The sequence below is a fragment of the Ictidomys tridecemlineatus genome, chromosome 3 (assembly GCF_052094955.1).
Source record: "Ictidomys tridecemlineatus isolate mIctTri1 chromosome 3, mIctTri1.hap1, whole genome shotgun sequence".
NCBI classification, from domain to species: Eukaryota; Metazoa; Chordata; class Mammalia; order Rodentia; family Sciuridae; genus Ictidomys; species Ictidomys tridecemlineatus.
In genome coordinates, this window is record NC_135479.1 from 108,094,363 (window position 1) to 108,118,135 (window position 23,773).

Here is a 23,773-nt window from a genome sequence, read left to right on the forward strand (position 1 = left end):
CTCCAAGTTTATGTACTAATATTTGATGACCAATGTGATAGTATTAAAATGTGTGAGGGCTTTATGAGGTGATTAAGTCACGAGGGAATAGCATTTATGGATGCTCATCTGCTCCATCCCACCCCTTCTACTATATGAGGAGAGTACATTCCCTCGAGGGAATGCAGGATCATGGCACCATCTTAGAAGAAGAGAGCAGACCTTCCCAGAAACAGAATATAAGAATATGCCAGCACATTGATTTTGGGTTTCCCAGGCTTCAAAGTTGTGAGAAATAATTTTCATTGTTTATGAATCACTCAGTCTATGCTATTTTTATAGCAGCAAAAATAGACCAAAACATTAGGTAATAACAGAACTATAGTCAAATAGTTACACTTATTACAGAAAATAATAAGTTACTATGACTTGTTGATGGTGTTGCCCACTATCTTTCTTGTTCTATGCATGAAAAATATTTGGATATTTAAAACAATTGAAATTTGAAATTGACACCATATAGACAGACTGCATTCCTGTTCATGAATGGCCCAAAAGGTCAAGAGATTATCAATGGTGAACAGAAATTTAATGTCTTATAATTAAAACCAGAATGACTCTTTCAGTTATTTCATGGAAATTTAAAATTTGATTACATGTATTTATCTTATGTGTATTATTCTCCTTCTGTAGCAAGTGCTCCAAATATAAAAAAAAAAAAAAAAAAAAAACGGTAATGTATTATGTTCCATATCACTTTTGGCAGTTCTACATATAGCAATTAAAAATACTTTATATATTCTATAGCAGAGATCAATGTATCATTTGAAACATCTAAGATAAAATATGTGCTGGCAGTTGTTTTTAATTGGAATAATTCATATTATTACACTTAAGTTGTCTCCAAACCTTTATGATTATTATCTTCCTGCTAAGAATTCCCTCTGGACAGTCTGGCTTCATGGTCAAACATACTTGCTTAGTTCGCTATGGTTAGATATGGTGTAGTTTCTCTTCTATTCAAAAGTGAGTATTGAATATAGGGAAGTAAGATAATTTAAAGTCTATGTAATAAATATATGAGCTTGCTAACCAGGGAAGTCTTGACTTTAATGAAGGCCAAATATTTTTTTTCAAAAATCAGGCATCAAATTTGAAAACTCAAAATTAGGAGATAATATTAGCATTTTAATTATGTGAACTGTATATAAGATTATAAAATTAACCTACATATATTGATATACTTTGATATACTTTCTAAGACTTAATGTTAACATTTTCTTTTTGAAAACCTACAGATTTCAAGTAGTCTTCAAGTTTCAATGTGATTTTTATATTTATGACACTTTCATCATTTTCAATGAATTCCGAATGAACTCTGAAGAATATGAAATGCAATTAATTTAAACCTAAGAAAAATTTAATGACAGTATTTATTTATTTATGTATTTATTTATTTATTTTTCGTTCCAAGAATTGAACACACGGGTGCTTAAACAGTGAGACAGATCTCCAGTTCTTTTTATTTATTTTTTTAATTTTTATTTAAGTTGCTGAGGCTGGCTTTGAACTTGTGATTCACCTGCTTTAGCCTTTCAAGTCACTAGGATTATTTTTTTTTAATTTTTTATTTTTTTATTGGTTGTTCACAACATTACAAAGCTCTTGACATATCATATTTCATACATTAGATTGAAGTGGGTTATGAACTCCCAATTTTTACCCCAAATGCAGATTGCAGAATCACATCGGTTACACATCCACAATTTTACATAATGCCCTATTAGTAATTGTTGTATTCTGCTACCTTTCCTATCCCCTACTATCCCCCCTCCCCTCCCCTCCCATCTTCTCTCTCTACCCCATCTATTGTAATTCATTAGTCTCCTTGTTGATTTTCCCATTCCCCTCACAACCTCTTTATGTAATTTTGTATAGCAATGAGGGTCTCCCTTCCTTTCCATGCAATTTCCTTTTTCTCTCCCTTTCCCTCCCATCTCATGACTCTGTTAAATGTTAGTCTTTTCTTCCTGCTCTTCCTCCTTGCTCTGTTCATAGTTGCTCTCATTATATCAAAGAAGACATTTGGTATTTGTTTTTTAGGGATTGACTAGCTTCACTAAGCATAATCTGCTCTAGTGCCATCCATTTCCCTGCAAATTCTATGATTTTGTGATTTTTTATTGCTGCATAGTACTCCATTGTATATAGATGCCACATTTTTTTTATCCATTCATCTATTGAAGGGCATCTGGGTTGGTTCCACAGTCTAGCTATTGTGAATTGTGCTGCTGTGAACATCCATATGGCAGCATCCCTGTAGCATGCTCTTTTAAGGTCTTCAGGGAATAGTCAAGAAGGGCAATAGCAGGGTCAAATGGTGGTTCCATTCCCAGCTTTCCAAGGAATCTGCATACTGCTTTCCAAATTGGCAGCACCAATTTGCAGTCCCACCAGCAATGTACAAGAGTACCCTTTTCTCCACATCCTCGCCAGCACTTGTTGTTGTTTGACTTCATAGTGGCTGCCAATCTTACTGGAGTGAGGTGGTATCTTAGGGTGGTTTTGATTTGCATTTCTCTGAACTAGAGATGGTGAGCATTTTTTCATGTACTTGTTGATTGATTGTATGTCCTCCTCTGAGAAGTGTCTGTTCAGGTCCTTGGCCCATTTGTTGATTGGGTTATTTGTCATCTTATTGTCTAATTTTTTGAGTTCTTTGTATACTCTGGATATTAGGGCTCTATCTGAACTGTGAGGAGTAAAAATTTGTTCCCAGGAGGTAGGCTCCCTATTTACCTCTCTTATTGTTTCTCTTGCTGAGAAAAAACTTTTTAGTTTAAGTAAGTCCCATTTGTTGATTCTTGTTATTAACTCTTGTGCTATGGATGTCCTATTAAGGAATTTGGAGCCCGACCCCACAATATGTAGATCGGAGCCAACTTTTTCTTCTATCAGACACCGAGTCTCTGATTTGATATCAAGCTCCTTGATCCATTTAGAGTTAACTTTTGTGCATGGCGAGAGGAAGGGATTCAGTTTCATTTTTTTGCATATGGATTTCCAGTTTTCCCAACACCATTTGTTGAAGATGCTATCCTTCCTCCATTGCATGCTTTTAGCCCCTTTATCAAATATAAGATAGTTGTAACTTTGTGTATTAGTCTCTGTGTCCTCTATTCTATACCATTGGTCCACTCGCCTGTTCTGGTACCATTTCCATGCTGTTTTTGTCACTATTGCTCTGTAATATAGTTTGAAATCTGGTATCGCTATATCGCCTGATTCACACTTCCTGCTTAAAATTGCTTTTGCTATTCTGGGTCTTTTATTTTTCCATATGAATTTCATGATTGCTTTATCTATTTCTACAAGAAATGCCATTGGGATTTTGATTGGCATTGCATTAAACCTATAGAGAACTTTTGGTAATATCGCCATTTTGATAATGTTAGTTCTGCCTATCCATGAACAGGGTATATTTTTCCATCTTCTAAGATCTTCTTCTACTTCTCTTTTTAGGGTTCTGTAGTTTTCATTGTATAAATCTTTCACCTCTTTTGTTAGGTTGATTCCCAAGTATTTTATTTTTTTGGAGGATATTGTGAATGGAGTGTTTTTCCTCATTTCCGTTTCAGAAGTTTTGTCGCTGATATACAGAAATGCCTTTGATTTATGCGTGTTGATTTTATATCCTGCCACTTTGCTGAATTCATTTATTAGTTCTAGTAGTTTCTTTGTAGACCCTTTTGGGTCTTCTAAGTATAGAATCATGTCATCTGCAAATAGTGATAATTTAAGTTCTTCTTTTCCTATTTTTATGCCTTTAATTTCTTTCGTTTGTCTAATTGCTCTGGCCAGTGTTTCGAGAACTATATTGAATAGAAGTGGTGATAGAGGGCATCCCTGTCTTGTTCCAGATTTTAGAGGGAATGTCTTCAACTTTTGTCCATTCAGAATGATGCTAGCCTGAGGCTTAGCATAGATAGCTTTTACAATGTTGAGGTATGATCCTGTTATCTCTAGTTTTTCAAGTGTTTTGAACATAAAGGGATGCTGTACTTTGTCGAATGCTTTCTCTGCGTCTATTGAGATGATCATATGGTTCTTATCTTTAAGTCTGTTGATGTGGTGAATAACATTTATTGATTTCCATATATTGAACCAGCCTTGCATACCAGGGATGAATCCTACTTGATCATGGTGCACAATTTTTTTGATGTGTTTTTGTATTTGATTCGCCAGAATTTTATTGAGGATTTTTGCATCTAGGTTCATTAGAGATATTGGTCTGTAGTTTTCTTTCTTTTAGGTGTCTTTGTCTGGTTTCGGAATCAGGGTGATGTTGGCCTCATAGAATGAATTTGGAAGAGCTCCCTCTTTTTCTATTTCCTGAAATAACTTGAAAAGTATTGGTATTAATTCTTCTTTAAAGGTTTTGTAAAACTCCGCTGTATACCCATCCGGTCCTGGGCTTTTCTTAGTTGGTAGTCTTTTGATGGCTTCTTCAATTTCATCCATTGATATTGGTCTGTTCAAATTGTGTGTATCCTCCTGACTCAGTCAGGGCAAATCATATGACTTAAGAAATTTATCGATATCTTCACTATCTTCTATTTTATTGGAATATAGGTTTTCAAAATAATTTCTAATTGTCTTCTGTATTTCTGTAGCATCTGTTGTGATATTGCCTTTTTCATCCCGTATGTTAATAATTTGAGTTCTCTCTCTTCTTCTCTTTGTTAGCATGGTTAAAGGTCTGTCGATCTTATTTATTTTTTCAAAGAACCAACTTTTAGTTTTGTTAATTTTTTCAATAGTTTCTTTTGTTTCAATTTCATTAATTTCCACTCTGATTTTAATTATTTCTTGCCTTCTGCTACATTTGCTCTTGTTTTGCTCTTCCTTTTCTAGGGCTTTGAGATGAAGTGTGAGCTCATTTATTTGTTGGTTTTTTCTTTTTTTGAGGAATGACCACCAGGCGATGAATTTTCCTCTTAAAACTGCTTTCATTGTGTCCCATAGATTCCGATATGTTGTGTCTGTATTTTCATTTATATCTAAGAATTTTTTGATTTCCTCCTTTATGTCTTCTGTAACCCATTGATCATTCAGTAACATATTGTTCATTTTCCATGTGATGTAGGATTTTTCCTTCCTTCTTTTATGATTGATTTCCAGTTTCATTCCATTATGATCAGATAAAATGCATGGTATTATCTCCACCCCTTTATATTTACTGAGGGTTGCCCTGTGGCATAATATATGGTCTATTTTTGAGAAGGATCCATGTGCTGCTGAGAAAAAAGTATATCCATTTGATGATGGTTGATATATTCTATATATGTCAGTTAAGTCTAGGTTATTGATTGTGGTATTGAGTTCTATAGTTTCCTTATTCAATTTTTGTTTGGAGGATCTGTCCAATGGTGAGAGAGGTGTGTTGAAGTCACCCATAATTATTGTGTTGTGGTCTATTTGATTCTTGAACTTGAGGAGAATTTGTTTTATGAATGTCGCAGCGCCATTATTTGGTGCATAAATATTGATAATTGTTATGTCTTGTTGGTGAATGGTTCCTTTTAACAGTATATAATGTTCTTCTTTATCCCTTTTGATTAACTTAGTCTTGAAGTCGATTTTATTCGATATGAGGATGGCCACCCCTGCTTGTTTACGAGGACCATGTGCATGGTATATTTTTTTCCCATCCTTTCACCTTCAGCCTGTGTATGTCTTTTCCAATCAGATGTGTCTCCTGGAGGCAGCATATTGTTGGATTTGTTTTTTTAATCCATGATATCAGCCTATGTCACTTTATTGGAGAGTTTAAGCCATTAACATTCAGAGTTACTATTGATCACTAGGATTATTTTATGCAATTTTGTTAAAAACATTAAAAAGCATGCAAGATTATGATTGCATACAATAAAATAGTAATAAAGTGTTATTTATTTCAATATTTGCTTAGTGATATGTATAAGTAAAGGAAGGCATCGGTAAATATTAAGGATATCAAATAAATGAGTGTGGAAGTTCCAAAAGTTAAAATACATTTCTTTCATTTTTTATTTATTATATTACTATGTTAAAAATATATAGCACCCACTCCAAAGCACACCAAAAATAAAATAGATACAAAAATGAATATTAGTTATTTCCTATTCTTCAGATTTCCATATTACACTGAAAAAGACAGACAGAAATTAAAATCATTTGTATTTATACATTTTCTCATTGATGGAGGATGGGAATGGAATCATAAGAAGAAAGAAAATTGCCACTATTTTAATTAGGAAAAGAATAAATTACTGTGTTACTGTGTTTCTGTTTGTTTGTTTGTTTTAGGATTTTACTAAATTACCCAGGCTGACCTGAAACTCTGGATCTTCTTTCCTTAGCCTCCTGAGTATCTGGGATTATATGCACATGCCACTGTGCTCATTAATACATTTAATTTTTCTTTCCATGTGTTATCCCTTTTCATGATTTTGTGTCTTAAGTAAAAATTATATTCATATTTTAACATAGTTATTACTTATTCTTTGCATGTTTATGAACAGTTTCCATACAAGGCAATAGAAGCTTTTGGATGATAGTTTGATTTTCATATTAGTCATAATTAACTTCACAAACAAGGCAATGTCCATTTGCAGGAAAAGATTTTATTTTGTAAACATTTTAGAAAGATATTTTGGATAAAGAGTTGCATTTCCTTATGGAGAATTGAGTTTGTAATCAACAAATCAGCTGTCAATACCTACAAATAGCACAACATAAAACAAAGTTCCAGCCTTACTACCACATTTTAAATTTTATTTTTTCTTGAGTACTAGCCACAAAAAAAGCATTAATTGTTGAGATTTAAGGAGAAACATCTAGTAGATATAGAGTACTTAAGAGTACGAAATGCTTTTAATAGAAAGAAAACTTTGTTAATATGTAAAGTACAGTTGAATGGCCTTATTAAACATTATATTTTTCTGACAAGGTAGAAATTAAAATTTGGCGTGGCATACAGAATTTGTGTTTCTATAAAGGATTCTGTGCATATATCATCTTAAGTATTTGTTTTTTGTTAATTGCTTCTTGCTTTATTTTAATAGTTTGAGTTTAATAGTTTATTTTAATGATGCTTATTGCTTTAATATTTCAACAGTTTAATTAATAATCTATCAATTTAGTTTCATTTGATTCAAATAAAAGCTTTATCACAGATAAAATGTGATTAACATTAAATTATTTTGTAAGCCTGAAATTTTAGATCAAATTAATTGTTAAAACAAGTGTTCTATTCTGTAAACTCTGACAATAAAGTACACCACTCAGATATCCGTGGACATCATTTAATTTTACAGAGTTAACAATAGAATTTTTAAAATATTGTAATCTTCAAATTATAGCTTTCTCTTTCTGGTGAACTTAGAAAACTTGACCACATGTCTGAAAAGTACCAAAAGTTAATATGTTGATATAAATATATACAAACCAGCTGGATGATGGTGTTATTTTTTAAAAATTGCCATTTGATTGATAGAAATAATTTTCCTTTCTTCATATAATCACATACATATTTTACTACAGATTACATAATAAAGAAAGCAGAAAAGGCAATTTATCTATCCTAAGAAAACTAAAATATTTTAGAATGTGTTTTTAAACTAACTTATATCACCAATTCTCATTATATTCTTGAGCTATTAATAGTTTACTCGTGTCAGAAAAACTAACTCATGTGTAGTGATGTAATTCTTTAATATTTTGTTTTAGCATGCATATTGATCCATCTGGACATGTCTCACTATGGTGAAGTATAAAGTGTATGGTTCTCTTTGTCAAATACTAAAGGGCATCACAATGTGAATGTGATGTGGCATATGCCACACGGATGTGCCATCTTGGAACATTTTGAGAAAGGTGAGGTATCCTGATCTTTAATTGCATCTACCAAGTACAGAATCACCTGAGGCAGAGTAACATCAGAAATTTCAACCCACGCACAAACTCAGATTGTTTCTTCTCATCATTATAAGTAATCAGTCTAACCAAATTTTTTCCATAACATTTTACATAGTAAAAAACATCAACTACTTACATGTTTATCAACACATGAAAAATTCTGGCTATCTTGCCCAAACCAATAAAAAAATTGTCTACTTTTATCTAAATTTTATCTAAAGAAAGGACTCATGAAATTGGAGTAAATATGACAATATTCTAAAATGATTTAGGATTCAACAAATGAATATACAAAGTTTGTTTTATCTCTTCCAAGTTTACAAATTTTTTTTTTTATTTCATGCCTTAGTGTTGCCCAAATGGTATTTTCCCCCAGTGATAAATTAGGAACAAACATATTAAGGTGTTAACCATTTTTAATTTTTTTTATGAAATTAGTGTTTCCTCTTTTTGAAATCCAAAAATGGGTTTTAAACCATAGGTAAGCATAGCTATCAATGAACATTTTTGATATCTTCTCCATTTTACCTCCTTTTATGAAGGAAAATGAACTATTAAATAAAGCATACAATTTCTTTGAACCAGCTAATTGCAGTAGAGTAGAATCTAAATGGAACTACATTTTTTTTTTTTTTGGCATGGAGGTGGTATATGAATGCTTACCTTGCTGAAGATTGGTCTAGGGTATGACCAGAGCTTAGCTTCCAGGATACTATAGCAATAAGCAAGCTGAGGAAGTAAAAAGGCTGACTAGGAGCTTTTATGTGAATACTATAAGTAAAATGAAGCAAAACTATTCTTTGCCTAAAAATGATTATAGATAAATTTTAAAACATTCTGCAATTTTATGTGATGGATTATTTTAGAATACAATAAGATTTCTAAATTTATTTTGGCTAGATAATAACTTATTACAAAATTTATGACTAAATAAATTTAGTATATAAGTAATTCGTGCTTTATTTATGTAAATCATATTTTTTCTCTTGGGATTCTCTCTTAGTTTTATTGATTTTATTTTATTTTTATTTTTACATGAAAGAAAACACATGCATCATTTAAATTAAGTCAAGCGATTTTGCTGCCTCATATAAACAAAGCAGGAATAAGGATCCCTTATTAATATGATACATCTAGAGAGATAGACATATATTTTATGCCAATGTTTAAAAGGAATTATTTATACCAATTTTTTGGGGGAGGGGTAACAGGGATTAACTCAGGAGCACTTGACCATTGAGTCACATTTCTCACCCTTTTGTTGTATTTTATTTAGAGACAGGTTCTCACTGAGTTGCTTAGCACCTTGCTTTTTGGTGAGGCTGGTTTTGAATTCATAATCCTCCTGCCTCAGCCTCTGGGACCCCGGGATTACAAGCGTGCGCCACTATGCTCAGCTACATACAAATTTGAGAGCAAAAAAGACTGAGAAACAAAACTACATATATAGATATTTTTTAAGCTATGTTAATCATTTTGATCATCTTTAACATCTATGAATTATAATTATCTCTAACATATATGAATTATTTTTGGAAAGATTTATTCCGTAATTTATAAAACTGAGAAATCTTTAAAAATGAGAAAATACATTTATGCAGGGATGAGTAATAATTGACTTCTCAGTAATTAAATTCCTCTTATAATTTATATTATATTGTTCTTACCAGCAGCCACCACAAATGGACATTTAGAAATATGTCATGGTTATTAATGTATGTTATAATTACATTAAATCACATTAAATAAATCAAGTATTTTCAAATATATTTACTTTAAATAGCATTCATAATAATGTTATTTTTCAAGTGATTCACTTAGAACTTGTATTATTTTTCATCTCTGAGAGTTGTGTAAATTGCATTTTATCATACATAGAGATGGCTATGGATGTAAAACTATACTGGATTGTTTTATTTGGAGATATCTAAAATAATTTTATTCAAATGTTGACTTGAAAATCATATTGAGTAGCAGTGGTGAAAGTGGAATTTTTGTCTAGTTACAGATATTTTTTTAGAAAAAAATTTCAGCTTTTTCACATTTGTTATAACGTTAGATGTTGCCATACATCTACAGCCAAATGACTTTCAACAAAGATGCTAAGGACAAACATTGGACAAAAGACTCTATTTTCAATGAATGGTGCTAGGTAAATTGGAAATATACATTTAGAAGAATGAAATATAAGCCCCACATCTCAACATGAATTGGATTAAAGACTTAAATGCAAGACCCCAAATTATCAAGAAGAAAGCATAGAGGACGCAGACAGGATATTAGAATTGGCAATGATTTCAGACAAGACCCCAAAAGCACAAATAATAAAAGCAAAAATGGACAGTTATGATTACATCAAACAAAAAGTCTTTTGTACAGCAAAAGAAACAATCATAACAGTGAAGAGATAATTTCAATGGAATAAAATACTTGCAACCTATATATCTAATAAGGAATTCAATGTCTTGAAAGCAAAACTACAAACAAACCTATTAGAAAAAAATATATAAGTAGACATTCTCAAAAGAAGACAAATAAGCAGTAGACATATTAAAAATATATTCAATGTCTGTATTCTTTAGTAAAATGCAAACAAAACAATGAGTTACCCCCTTACTCCAGTAAGAATGGCTATTCTTAAAAAGGCAATAGATAACAAGGATTGACAAGGATGTGCAGAATAGTGAACACTTGCACATGATTGGCAGAAATGCAAATCAATACAACCATTGTGGAGAAGAGTATGGTGGTTCAGTGGAGTGAAATAAGGTGGGCACAGAAAGTCAAATACATGATCTCCCTCGTGTTTGGAATGGTGATTACCAGAGGCTGAGAGGTGGGGGTAGAGAAGAGTATTATATGGGAAAAGATTGATTACTGGGCACCAAATTAGTGTTCTGGGTATGCTATTGCCTGATAGGGTCACCTTAGATAATAATAACGTAGATTGTATTTCAAAAGCTAGAGTAAAGATTCTGAATGTTTTTACATAAAGAATCAATAAATGTTCAAAGAGACAGATATGTTTACTCTGACTTAAATACATTACATAGTGTATAAAAATGTCACATATAATTCCATTAATATGTACAATATTGCTTTATGTATCAGCTAAGGAAATAAATATGAAGCAGACATGAAAAATATCTTAATCCTTTAATCTAATGTAATAAACCACAAATAAATAAGATATAAATTAAATAAATAATACTGTAAACCTTCTTAATCTTTTTATAAAATCTGCTATCAATTTTGATGGGTAGACTTATATTTCTCTTTCATGTGATATGCTTAGTTAGCTAGTGTGTAATGAGTCATTGTGCTGGATTGTTCCCCCTTGATTCTTAATGTCTCTGGCCTATTGCTGCCATGAATTTGACTTTGGAATTCTTTTATTTCTCACCACATCTTCCAGTTTATTATTAAAATAATTTTTATCACAATCCTGATATTCCATGTCTTTATGAATATGTGTGTGTGCGTGTGTGTGTGTGTGTGTGTGTGTGTGTGTGCGTGTGCATGTGTCTGGGTGTATGCCTATGTGTATATTTGTGTGTGCATGCATATAAAGATAGTGAGTGAATATATTGCTATTAAAATGCATTTTGGTCCTCTTGCTTGGGTGGTTTATTAACTTGGAGAAAAAGAAACATAATTGTCATAGATGAGTACTGAAAGAAGGCTGACATTGTCTTCCTAATTGCACCGTATACTTTTTGTAAGCTTTTGTTTTCTGGATCATTTCTGAGCCTGTGGTTATTCAAATATATGTGCATATAATATAATTTGACACAAAGCATTATAACAGCAGTTACCAATTCCTTGGAAGACAGTAAGCATCAGTAGTGTTTCCATATTATTTGCATTTGTACAGCATTCCTGTACTGCACATACAGTTTCACATCTGTGGGGTGAATGCTGAATAATTGGAGCCAAGGGATACGATGAGCACAATGCTTCCATGCTTGACATAATGAGCACCAAATTAGTCAAACAGTACGAACCACTAGTTCTTCATCTGTGTGGTTGTCAATAATAGAGTACGAGGCAGTAGAAATGTTCACGGTCTGGGAGTTAGAGTGGTGGCTGGGGTCTGATTAGACTGTATATCTGCATATATCTGTATATCATCCTGGGCGGTGATGATGTGTGGTTGGGCCTTTCTGCAATGTATAGAATAATGTTTTTTTTTTTTCTTCATGGGCAAAACCTACTCTCTGTGGACCTGATCACTTGAAAAATAGGGATAATAATGCATAGTTATGATATTTGTAATATATGTCTACCAGAAGGTATTTGAGAAGATTAACAAATGTGACCTTGCATAGAGAAGTCCCACTATGTTATGGGGATTCAGTGAATGAATCTCTGTCTTGCTGTATATCTGAACGTTAACATATAATTACAGAGGAAATTATATGGAGAAAATTTATTTGAAATAAACAGTACCTTGGTACTATTTAAAATATTGCTCTGATCTTTCAACAATGATTATTAAGTGCTACAAAACAGAAACTACTCTTAACTCCCTTCAGTTCTCCTAGGCTGATTCAGTTTTCATAATCTAACAAACTCCTAGATTTTCCCCTTCTCTTTCTTAATTCATGCTACAATATGTCCAAGTTTATTTGCAATGTTCCTCATAACCTTTGATTAGGGAATTATCCCTTAGAATAAGTTGTAGAAATTATACATAAAATGTTAGGAAAATTACTTCAAATGGAGCAGAAAATGACATGTTTGGCAAATGCAGTTTAGGTCTCTAAGATTTTCAAACCAAATATCAAAAATCTAAATTCAATTCTATCACATGTATTTTAAACTTCACTTCTTGTGTATAAATTTTTTGTCGCATAAGTATGCATGAAAAAAATTAAAATTTCAACCTTCTACAGTTAATTTGTGAAATGCAGATTCAGGGACAGTTCTAAAATGAGGCTCCATTAATCATTTGTCAGACTTTAAGCAACTTTCTTCTCTGCAGTCTAGTGTTCTCATCCATAACATGAGAAAATAATAGTAACTCATTACTAATTAAATACTATTACCTATTAAAGCATATGAGTTATCTAAAGTACTAATGGGCATCATACTAATGGATCCTATCTTATTAGGGTTACTTGTTCATTTTATGCACTTTTACCTAAGAAATATTGAAAATATAATACCATGACTCACCGAAGTATTCCATTTGCATAAGAGACTTTGGTAGGTTTTCCTCTATTATACTCAGTGTATAAAAAAATTTAATTTGAACTAGTCAGAATTGATTTATTGGCAGTTTACAAGTGAGACTTGTACATTTTTTTTCCTGAAACATTTGTTAGGTTCACATTCACAGAACATCTACCGATGGCCCACAGAGGGAATTATTTACAAATGTCAGCAAAAGAATAATCCTAAAAGCATCAAGGATTCACCTACAAAGGCTATAAAGTTCATGTAGGAACAACAGTTACATTGTGTTTTTTAGAGTAACATTTAAAGCTTCTTAAGGGTGATTTGGGGATATTTAATCTGCACTTAAAATATCTCTGTGAAAATATTGAAAGCTTGTTGTAGGCACATGTGTATACAATTCAACTTTCTAATTAAAAACTAAATCCTGCATATATATCAAGTAAGATTTCTTAGAATTTGGTGCAGTGGAGCTAGTCAATCAGCAGCTAGATTCTCCACTTAATTAAAGGCCTAGGGATGCAGTTCAAGGGAAAGCATCCCTGAGTTCTATTCACAGTAATACAATAAATAAAGGAGTGATTAAATAAAATAAAATTAAATAAAACAAGCCTAAAATAGCATACCAGAAAAAAAGCATGGGATGGAATATGGATGGCTAGACCAGGAAAATTTGAAGACATGCTCCAAGGATCCTTGAAGAAATCTAAAATATTTGGATAAGGAAATCCAGTTAGGTACAAAGCAATTGGAACATGAGCATGGGGGATCCACTAGGATAAGCAAGGATTCTGGAAGGAAACCTATGAAAAACCTACTTTCATCACTGAAAATTTTGGTTTCTCTGTCTTGCATAAGCCAAAATACCAGTTTTAAACGTAAATAGGTACAAAGAAGGCTGTTTTCTCTATGGCAGTCAAGGTGAAGATCCCTGGTTCTTGACTTCCTCCCTCATGACTTGAATGAATTTTTTAATATCAGAATGAAGAGTCACAAATATAAGGTCTTCAACACAGAATATCCTTGGAAGGAATGTGGCCCTGAGCTCTGTGGATATTCCCAACATCAGAGATTACAACCCACATTTTTCTCTCCCATCCCAATATGACCAATAAGGAAACAAATGTACAGATTCACATAGGAGGCTCCCTCTGGTATTGGAGAAATTTGAGGTCACAAAGAGTAAGCAATTGCTCATTCTACAGCCTTGCAAATCTATTTATAACTGTGGGCCCATGGTAAGAAGTAGTCTGTCACTTCCAGTCTAAAAGATTGCCACTATACAAGATAAAGCAAGAACCATTCCTAAGTTCCAATGGGTCACAAAGAACAGGTTCCATATATCTAAGCAGGCTCATTAATTAAGAAAAGATGTCACAAAATATGCATATTAGAGAAGGTAGGGAAGAATAAACAAAAACAAAACTTAAATAAAAAGCACTAAACATTTTTTAAAAAAATAACACTAAAGGAAATTCTGAACGTCAAACCTGTATTATTCTTCAAACATGACATTCATTTAATAAAATAAAGCATGGTCAGTTTTATCACCTAAATTAGTTTCTTGGACATATTAAAAAATATTGCCCACAGCAGAAAAAAATATAAATTTTATAAAGCACACAAAATACACAAGAAAGGATAATTCCAAATGAGCAGTAAACAAAGTTTTGGAAGAAGAGAAAAAACAACTATTTCTAACTGTTGCCCTCTGTGTAGACAGAATTATTATTGCTATTAAAGACACAGTTCGCAAGTGTAGGTTTAAATCCAAACCATGAGAAACACACTTAAAAACCAATAATAAAGAAAGGTTAGAAATAAAGTTGTCATATAGGCACCTAAAAAATGAAATAAGAGAGATTGCACCACACAGACACATAATGTAGTTTAAGATTAAAGACATGAGACAATTAAGTGTTCTGTGATGACAAAAAAGTTAGGTATAGAGAAGGCAGAGCAACAATAAACATGTTTGAACCCAGCAGCTTAGCAGCAACATTCACAAAGCAGAAATCATTCAACCTACAAGGAGAAACTCATGGGGAGAAAAGTTTTAAAGGAAAATTTTACCAGAACACAGGGAAGTAGACAGAAAAAGTAGAGATCCCCTGAGAACTCAGCCCAAGGTTCCATTATAAATGAGGAGGAAGCAGTCAAAATTATCTGCCAGTTCAGATGATCAGTATGATATCCTCTGCATAAAATCACTTCAGCGATGACAGAAATAGAAAGCCAGTTGCATAATGTGCCAAAAGCAGAGCTGCAGAATGTACAGGGACAGCCCTGGTAAGGACAGAGTAACCTGTGCTGTCTCAAAACAGACACACTCTATCCCTTTATCATAGGAGAAACATTTATTCTTTCAAAAGGAAAAGTGTACAGAATGAAGGGATATAGTGTATTCCTATCATAACAAAACTTGAAATGAAAACATTCTGAAATACTTATTTGCTTATCAGAAAGCAGAACTTAAAATCACATTAGACTTCTTACTTACCTTCATCTAAACTTAATGTACACTGGCCATCTTACTAAATAATCTGGAAGATAAAAAAAATGTATATGACATTATGTTTTGGATGACTTCTGAGTTCTAAAGGAATGAGAAGGGGGAATGATTTATTTCAATAGTCACTAAGTCATACCAAGAAACAGATTGGAACAGGAGGAGGAGAAAGTAAAGAAACATCTTATTGGTCACTGTCTTTAAAAAAAAAAAGAAAGAAAAAAGATGCCCTCTTCAATATGATATAAGTAAGGTAGAATGTACAGCATAGGAAGCCAAAGGAACATTTTTTTCTGATTGGAATAACATCAGGAATGGACTTGGTAGGACATCTATTTGTGCTACAGATTGGAACAGAGTAACTCATAGGAAAAGTGCCTGCCTTCTCCTGGTGGAAATGAGCCTGCAAATGAACAGACACGTTTCAATATGCAGGGGACAGAATTGACAAGTGCAGACAATTTATTAAATTTGTGAAAAGATATAATTAAATGAGACCATGAATATGTTACTGAAGAACTGTTGAAAAGTAATGTGAGTAGTATATTGAAACTTCTTAAACCTCCTCATCTTTCTCCAATGCTTCTTTCTCATAAATTATGAGAATCACAAGTGATTCAGCTCTACCCCAAAGTTCTGGATCCTGCTTATTTTCTGAACTTTTATTGTTTCTGCCTCCACAGATGTTAATTAAATAAATGATATTTTAAGGTAACAACCCGACCTAAGAATACCTGTTTTTCACCAGAATAAAGCAGCAGGTCAGAGAAAATAGACAGTGATACAAAGCAGTAATCATAGTATTTGTAGCTTTTTAAATCGATTTCCCAATGGCTCTCCCACAGGAAAAAAGTGAAGACTTCCTATTATATATAATATAATATAGATAATCTATATTTACAAAAGAAATAGTAAAATCTACAGAGTTGTCAGAAACTATAAAATAGGAATTTCTTTAGTTTTAATATTCTTAATAAATGGATCATGTAGCATAATTTGAGATATTCAGATTATTTTCAGCACAATAAGTTATCAGAGTATTTTATCAATTTAAATAAGTCAATTTTTGTTATGGTTTGGATGTGTGATGTCTCCAAAAGTTCTTGTTGTAATGAAGAAAAGTTCAGAGGTAAAATGATGATGTTATGAGAGATATAACTAATCAATAGATTAATCCACCTGCTGTATTAATTATGTTAATGGACAAACTGGATAATCCAGGTGAGCATGGTTGGAGGAAGTAGGTCTTCGTTTTATATTTTGTCTCTCTCCCTCTCTTTCTTCTTTTCACTCTCTCCATCTCTCCCCCTCTTCTTGGCTGTCATGAGCTGAGTGCTGTCCCTCTGCCACACTCTTCTGTGAAAATTCTCTGCCTCCCTTTGGATCCAGAGCAATGGGATTGACTGACCATCAACCGAAACTCCGAAACGTGGACCCAAAATAAAATTTTCCTCTTCTAAGTTATTATTTTACTCACAGAGGTGAAAATCTGACTGATACTATGTTATAAGAAGAACAAGTAATAAAAGAACAAATAATTCTATATAAAACTGTTAATATATCAAATATATTTAACTATTAAAATCATGTTTATATGCTAGTTTTTAAACCCAATGCTGTTTGGTTTATGAGACACTTTAATTAAATTATACTATAAATTAGGAGGTTTTTTCCATGTTAGTGTTGATGAAAATAAGACCCATATTAATTAGCTATCTAGTTTTAAGTAACAAAAATAGTAAATGAATTATCTAAGATTCAACCCTCCCCCTTCATTGCAAAGAAAATGTTATTTACTAGTTATCTGTTACTCATTTACAATATTGGATTTGGATCCATGCACATAATAGTATAGATTGGCATTCTCAAGTAGGTGGAATTTTCTATTTATAAACAAATGAGAAATTAAAGGAATAAGTATAGGAAAAAAAACCTAAACTAGCACTATTTGCTGATGATATGATTCTATACCTAGAAGAACCAAAAACTCCACCAAAAAACTTCTAGAACTATTAAATGAATTCAGCAAAGTAGCAGGATATAAAATTAACACCCATAAATCAAAGGCATTTCTGTATATCAGTGATAAATCCTCTGAGAAGGAAATGAGGAAAACTACCCCATTCACAATTTCCTCAAAATAAAAGAAAAAAGATACTTGGGAATCAACTTATCCAAAGAGGTGAAAGATCTATACAATGAAAACTATAGAACCCTAAAGAGAGAAATCAAAGAAGACCTTAGAAGATGAAAAGATCTACCTTGCTCATAGATATGCAGAATTAACATTATCAAAATGACCATACTACTAAAAGCACTATAAAGATTTAATGCAATTTTTGTCAGGCATTCCTCATAGAAATAGAAAAAGCAAACATTAAATTCATCTGGAAAAATAAGAGATCCAGGATAGCTAAAGCAATTCTAAGCAGGAAGAGCAAAGCAGGTGCTATCGCTATACTGACCTTAAACTATACTACAGAGCAATATTAACAAAAACAGCATTGTATTGGCACCAAAACTGACCATTAGACCAATGGTACAGAATTGAGGACACAGAGTCTAACCCACAAAATTACAATTATCTTATATTAGTCAAAGGTGCCAATAACATGCACTGGAGAAACGATAGTATGTTCAACAAATGGTGCTGAGAAAACTGAGAAATCCATATGCAACAAAATGAAATTGAACCCCTAGCTCTCACCATGCACAAAACTTAAATCAAAATGGATCAAGGATCTAGGAATTAAATGAGAAACTCTGCATCTAATAGAAGAAAAAGCAGGCCCTAATCTTCATGATGTGGGTTTAGGCCCCAACTTCCTAAGTAAGACTCATATAGCACAAGATTTAAAAACAAAAATCAATAAATGGATGGATTAAAACTAAGTTTTTTCTCAGAAAAAGAAACAATCTGTGAGGTGAACAGAGAGCCTACATCCTGGGAGCAAATTTTTACCCCTCACACATCAAGAAGCTAATTAAGCACCAAAAAAACAAATAACCCATTCATTAAATGGGCCAACTACCTGAACAGACAATTCTCAGAAGAGGATATAAAATCAATCAGCAAATATATGAAAAATGCTCATCATCTCAAGCAACCAGAGAAATGCAAATCAAAACTTCTCTAAGATATCATCTCACTCCGATCAGAATGGCAGCTATTATGAAAACAAACAAAACAAGTGTTGGTGAGAATGTGGGAAAACAGGTACACTCATATATTGCTGGTGGGACTGCAAATTGGTGCAGCCAATTTGAAAAGCAGTATGGAGATTCCTTGGAAATCTGGGAATGGAACCACCATTTGACCCAGCTATTCCTCTTCTCAAACTATGCCCAAAGTTCTTAAAACAGCACACTACAGGGACACAGCCACATCAATGTTTACAGCACCACAATTTACAATAGCTAAACTGTGGAGCCAACCTAGATGTCCTTTAGTGGATGAACAGATTTAAAAAAATGTGGCATTTATACACAATGGAACATTACTCAGCATTAAAAAAGAACAAAATCATGGCATTTGCAGGTATATGGATGGCGTTGGAGAAGATAATGCTAAGTGAAGTTAGCCAATCACACACAAAAAAATGCTGAATGTTTTCTCTGATATAAGGGGGGTGACTCATAGTGGGGTAGGGAGGATTAGATTAATTCTAGATAGGGAAGAGGGGTGAAAAGGAAAGGGAAGGGGAAGGGGATTAGCAAGGATGGTGGAATGTGATGGTGGTCATCATTATACAAAGTACATGTATGAAGTCTTGAATTGGGTGTTAACATACCTTATATACAAACAGAGATATGAAAAATTGTGGTATATATGTGTATTAAGAATTGTAATGCATAAAGAAGTACATGTATAATGGCATAAATTAATGTGAACATACTTTATAAACAGAGATATGAAAAAAATTGTGCTCTATATGTGTAATAAGGATTGTAATGCATTCCACTATTGTCGTGTATTTAAAAAAATAAAATCTATAAAAAATAAAATAATGAGTTACTAGAGCTTAGGACAGTGACTGGCTATTGTCATGATAAATATTAGTTGAATGAGTAAAAAGTTAGTGTTATAAAATTATAGTATAATGAGATATTGAATATTAAATAATAATATAATATAGCTGAACATTTTAATCTCCCCAGATGTAGGTTTTATAAATGTAAATATAAATCTTTAGAACCTATGGCAGATTCAATACTTTTAAGATTTCATTCTTTAGTACTTTCTAAATTCAGCTTTAAAGTACACATTTTAGCATACAGTATGGATAAAAAGTGGAAAAGTGTGTATATGTAAGGCTTGTGATAACTGACAGTAATTATAATTTCAAACCAATATATTCCAATAGGTTATTTTTAATATAAAGTATTTCAAGTATAATTTTACCACATGCTGTTTTTTTTTAATTCAGGCTCATTAGAAATCCTGAAGGATATATCTTTCTTAAACTATCCTTGAAGATAAAGAATCAGAGGCACCCTACTGATGACTAAGAAAAAAAAATGTTTAAAAGACTAATATATTTGTAGATCCAGTCCACTTCAAAAATAAAAGCAAAATATTATGCAAAAGCCACGTTCCAAGAAGTAAGAATCTAAACTGATATATTTTCTCCTCATATGTTTTATATTAAAGAAAAAAAATGCTGTTTTCCCATCATACTCACAAAGGCCAATCAAATGCACTTCAAAGAATTCTTATATCTTTATTGCTTTGTTCTTAGTGACACTGACAACAGCTGCTATGTAAACTGGATAAATACCTTGGACTGTAGACAGGAGGCTGGAGGAATATATCCCTGGGGTTTCTTTATTTCTTGGCTGCCTTACTGATTATCTGCTCTGCTGAAGACACTTCTTTAATAATTGATATTCCTGTGTGGGGTTTGTTCTGGAGCAGAAGCATCATAAATGCAAATAGAGCTGAAACTCAGAGACTTGCATATACATTTATATGGATCTCAAAGCCCCATAGAATATTAGATACTTAATGAAATTTGTATTTTATGGATCTTTGCTTAGTGTGTTCCTTAAAGTTTGGGTAGATATGCCTCTGAACAATAACACCTAACTTTTGAGAACTGAGGCAATAGACTTGAATTACTAAATAAATAGAATTTTCACAACAAACTTATATGCCTAAACCTTTACAACTTTATTTTTTAATATTTTTAATTAATTATACATGACAGTAGAATGCATTTATGCACTTTGATATTTCATACATAGATGGGATAGAATTTCTCATCTTTCTGAGTTTACATGCTGTAGAATCATATCAGTCCTGCAGTCACATACACTTTAGTTTAATTGTACAAGTTGAAAATTTTTGTGCTACATTTGACATCTTGAAATAATAAGAAGAGAATAGTAGATATTATAAACTTTATTTTATATAGAGAGATTAATATGAATCAGCACGCAGTAATACAACTCTTTTATTAAGCATATTAGTCTCCATATGCAAGTTATTTATTTTCTCACTCCATTCATACTTATTCGTCTGATTCTGTGTGTTTTAGGGATAAATTGATTGGTGGTTTTTCAGGGATTTCCAAACCTCAAAATGGGTACATGTAATGAGGTGAAACCCTGAGCTACAATGCTTCCAGAACTCTGCATTTCAATTAAATTAAAGCTTCCCTTCTGTGCTCACTAAATGCTGCATCAAGATTGGTAGTTTGCCCTTCTTGAGAAGAAAATGTCAGCTTCTTCCTCTAGATTTTCAACTTCTCCCACATTCCCTAGCTTCTTCTCAGCTCCAGATTCTCCTCGCAGGGTTCACTTAGAAGAGAGCTGATCTGGGGCAATGGATGCACCCTAATCCCTTATTGATCAGCTGCTGACCCATCTTTAACTTGGCAGATACACAACACTGACTTTTTTATGGATGTGATTTTTCTCTGAGTTTTTTCTCAAAATCCCTTCTCACTCCGCCAGGAAGCTCTTACTGCAGCTTCCTTGTTATTGCTGTCTCCTCCAGCAGACCATTTATGACTCCCTTCATTGTAATTCAGCTTGAGCTCTTCAAGGACACCCATGGAGTCTTCTCAATCCTCATTCAGCTGATTGATAGCCTTTCAAGAACTATTTTTATAATGCATATCTCCTCCAAGAGAAATATGCCTCAGTTCTGCCACTTCATCCAAATAATTACATTCTTCCTGTTTTTCAGATATGTTTTAGACTTGCTTCTGTGGGCATATCTCTAGAGATGTAGGAAGGAAGTTTTGCTAGTGCTTCTCATGAAGCTCTTTCCATTTGGAAAGGTTAGGTAAGGATGAGCAATGCCACAGCGTTCCAACAATTTTTGTCAATGTAATTCCATTTGCTTCTTTAGTGGCACTCTCCATTTAACAGCTAGCCACCCCACACATACCCTCAAAATAGATAATGAATTTAAAAAGTATGCTATGCTTCTCCTTTGCAAATTTCTTATCTTCTAGTACATGCCATTAGCATATGAGTTCTTGGTCTTGAACCCTCAGTTGGTTGATCAGTGGTGGACCCTCTCACAAGATGGTCACAAGTGGTGGTAGTGGCACCAATGCAGCATTTGCTTCCATTGTCACCGAGCATGCTGGGTTCTGATCTTCACAAACCCAAGCAAGATCTGTTTTAGCCATTTTAAGAAGATGACACTATTGTGCACTAAATATTTGCATTACCCAAAATTCATGTTTTGAAGCTCTGATCTTCAATGCTCTGCTATTTGAAGATGGGAATCTTTGAAAGTCAATTATTGTTAGATGGCATCATGTGTGTGAGGCCCTCATGATGGGATTGATGCCCTTAGAGGAAAACAAATAAAAAAAAATCTCTCCCCGTGATTCATACACTAAGGGAAGACCATTTGAGGATGAGGCTGGAAGATGCCTATCTACAAGTCACAAAGAGAACCCACACCTGGAAGTGAATTGGCTGGTGCCTTGATCTTGGACTTCAAACCTGCAGAATTGTAAGAAGCAAATCTCTGTTAATTTAGCCACCCAATATGTGGTATATTTTGAGGGCATCACAAACTCTCTAAGACAGATACAAACTCTTGAAAATTTGCTAAAAAATTTCAAAGTAAGTGGTTGAGTCTGGATTCAAACTTATGCCTACTTGAATGTAAACCGCGTTCTTTTGGTAAAACTGTCACCTCCTGCAATTTTAAACTCCTTGAATTTTTTTTTTTTTTGGTAAATGTTTAACAACCTTTTTTCTTTTCTTTCATAATCACATTCATCCCATTGTATACATTTCCCAGCACCTCAAGTTTTAAACTTGGACCCACTACTTGTCCCAGCAGTACCCTATTTACCATTTATTTGCACATACATATTGTTTCAGTCCGCAAATATGCATATATACATTATGTGTATAACATGTCTATATGCAAATATATTTTTATTTAGAGTGTTAAAATAATGATTGTTAGATTTTATTCATTAATAATACTGGAGCCATGAGGTTGGTGTCTACCTATTCCTCTGTAAAAAAAATTAAAAAGTCCACATTTGTAATCCTTCTATTAGCAACATGAACAGACTTAAAAACATGATCCTACTGTTATTTAATTTGGCTTTTCAGAGGCCTTCAAGGACTCAAGATTTGGGGGCTAATATATGCTGAATCATGACATTTAAGAATATGTGAAGGTTTATATTTTGTATAAATATAGGAGAAGCCAGAAATATAACACACAGTGATTCTGTATGAGTCCCAACAGGTTATCTCCACTGGTTTCCATATTTGAGAAGTCCTCTTTCACAAACAGTGAATGGAATGGACTAACAGAAACCCATTCCTAATATTACAGCTCAGCAAACTGCATAGAAAATCCATTCAAATTGTCTGAATCCAACTCAGTTGTTCACATACTTATCTGATCATAAACAGTTTAAATTGCTGCTGAGTAATTTAAATAATCCACATATCTGAAATCATTCAAGTATTTCCATATTTATAACTTTTAAAGATGATATTTACTTGGCATTTATTCAAGTGTATGAGGAAGAGCAACAGAAACGTTGAAAGAGCCTGTACATACTGATCACAAAGCTTATTATAATTAAAATATTCCTCTGAAGATCCTAGTGGGATGTTAAACTTCAGAATATGTAATATATTTCGGTTTTCTTTTGATCA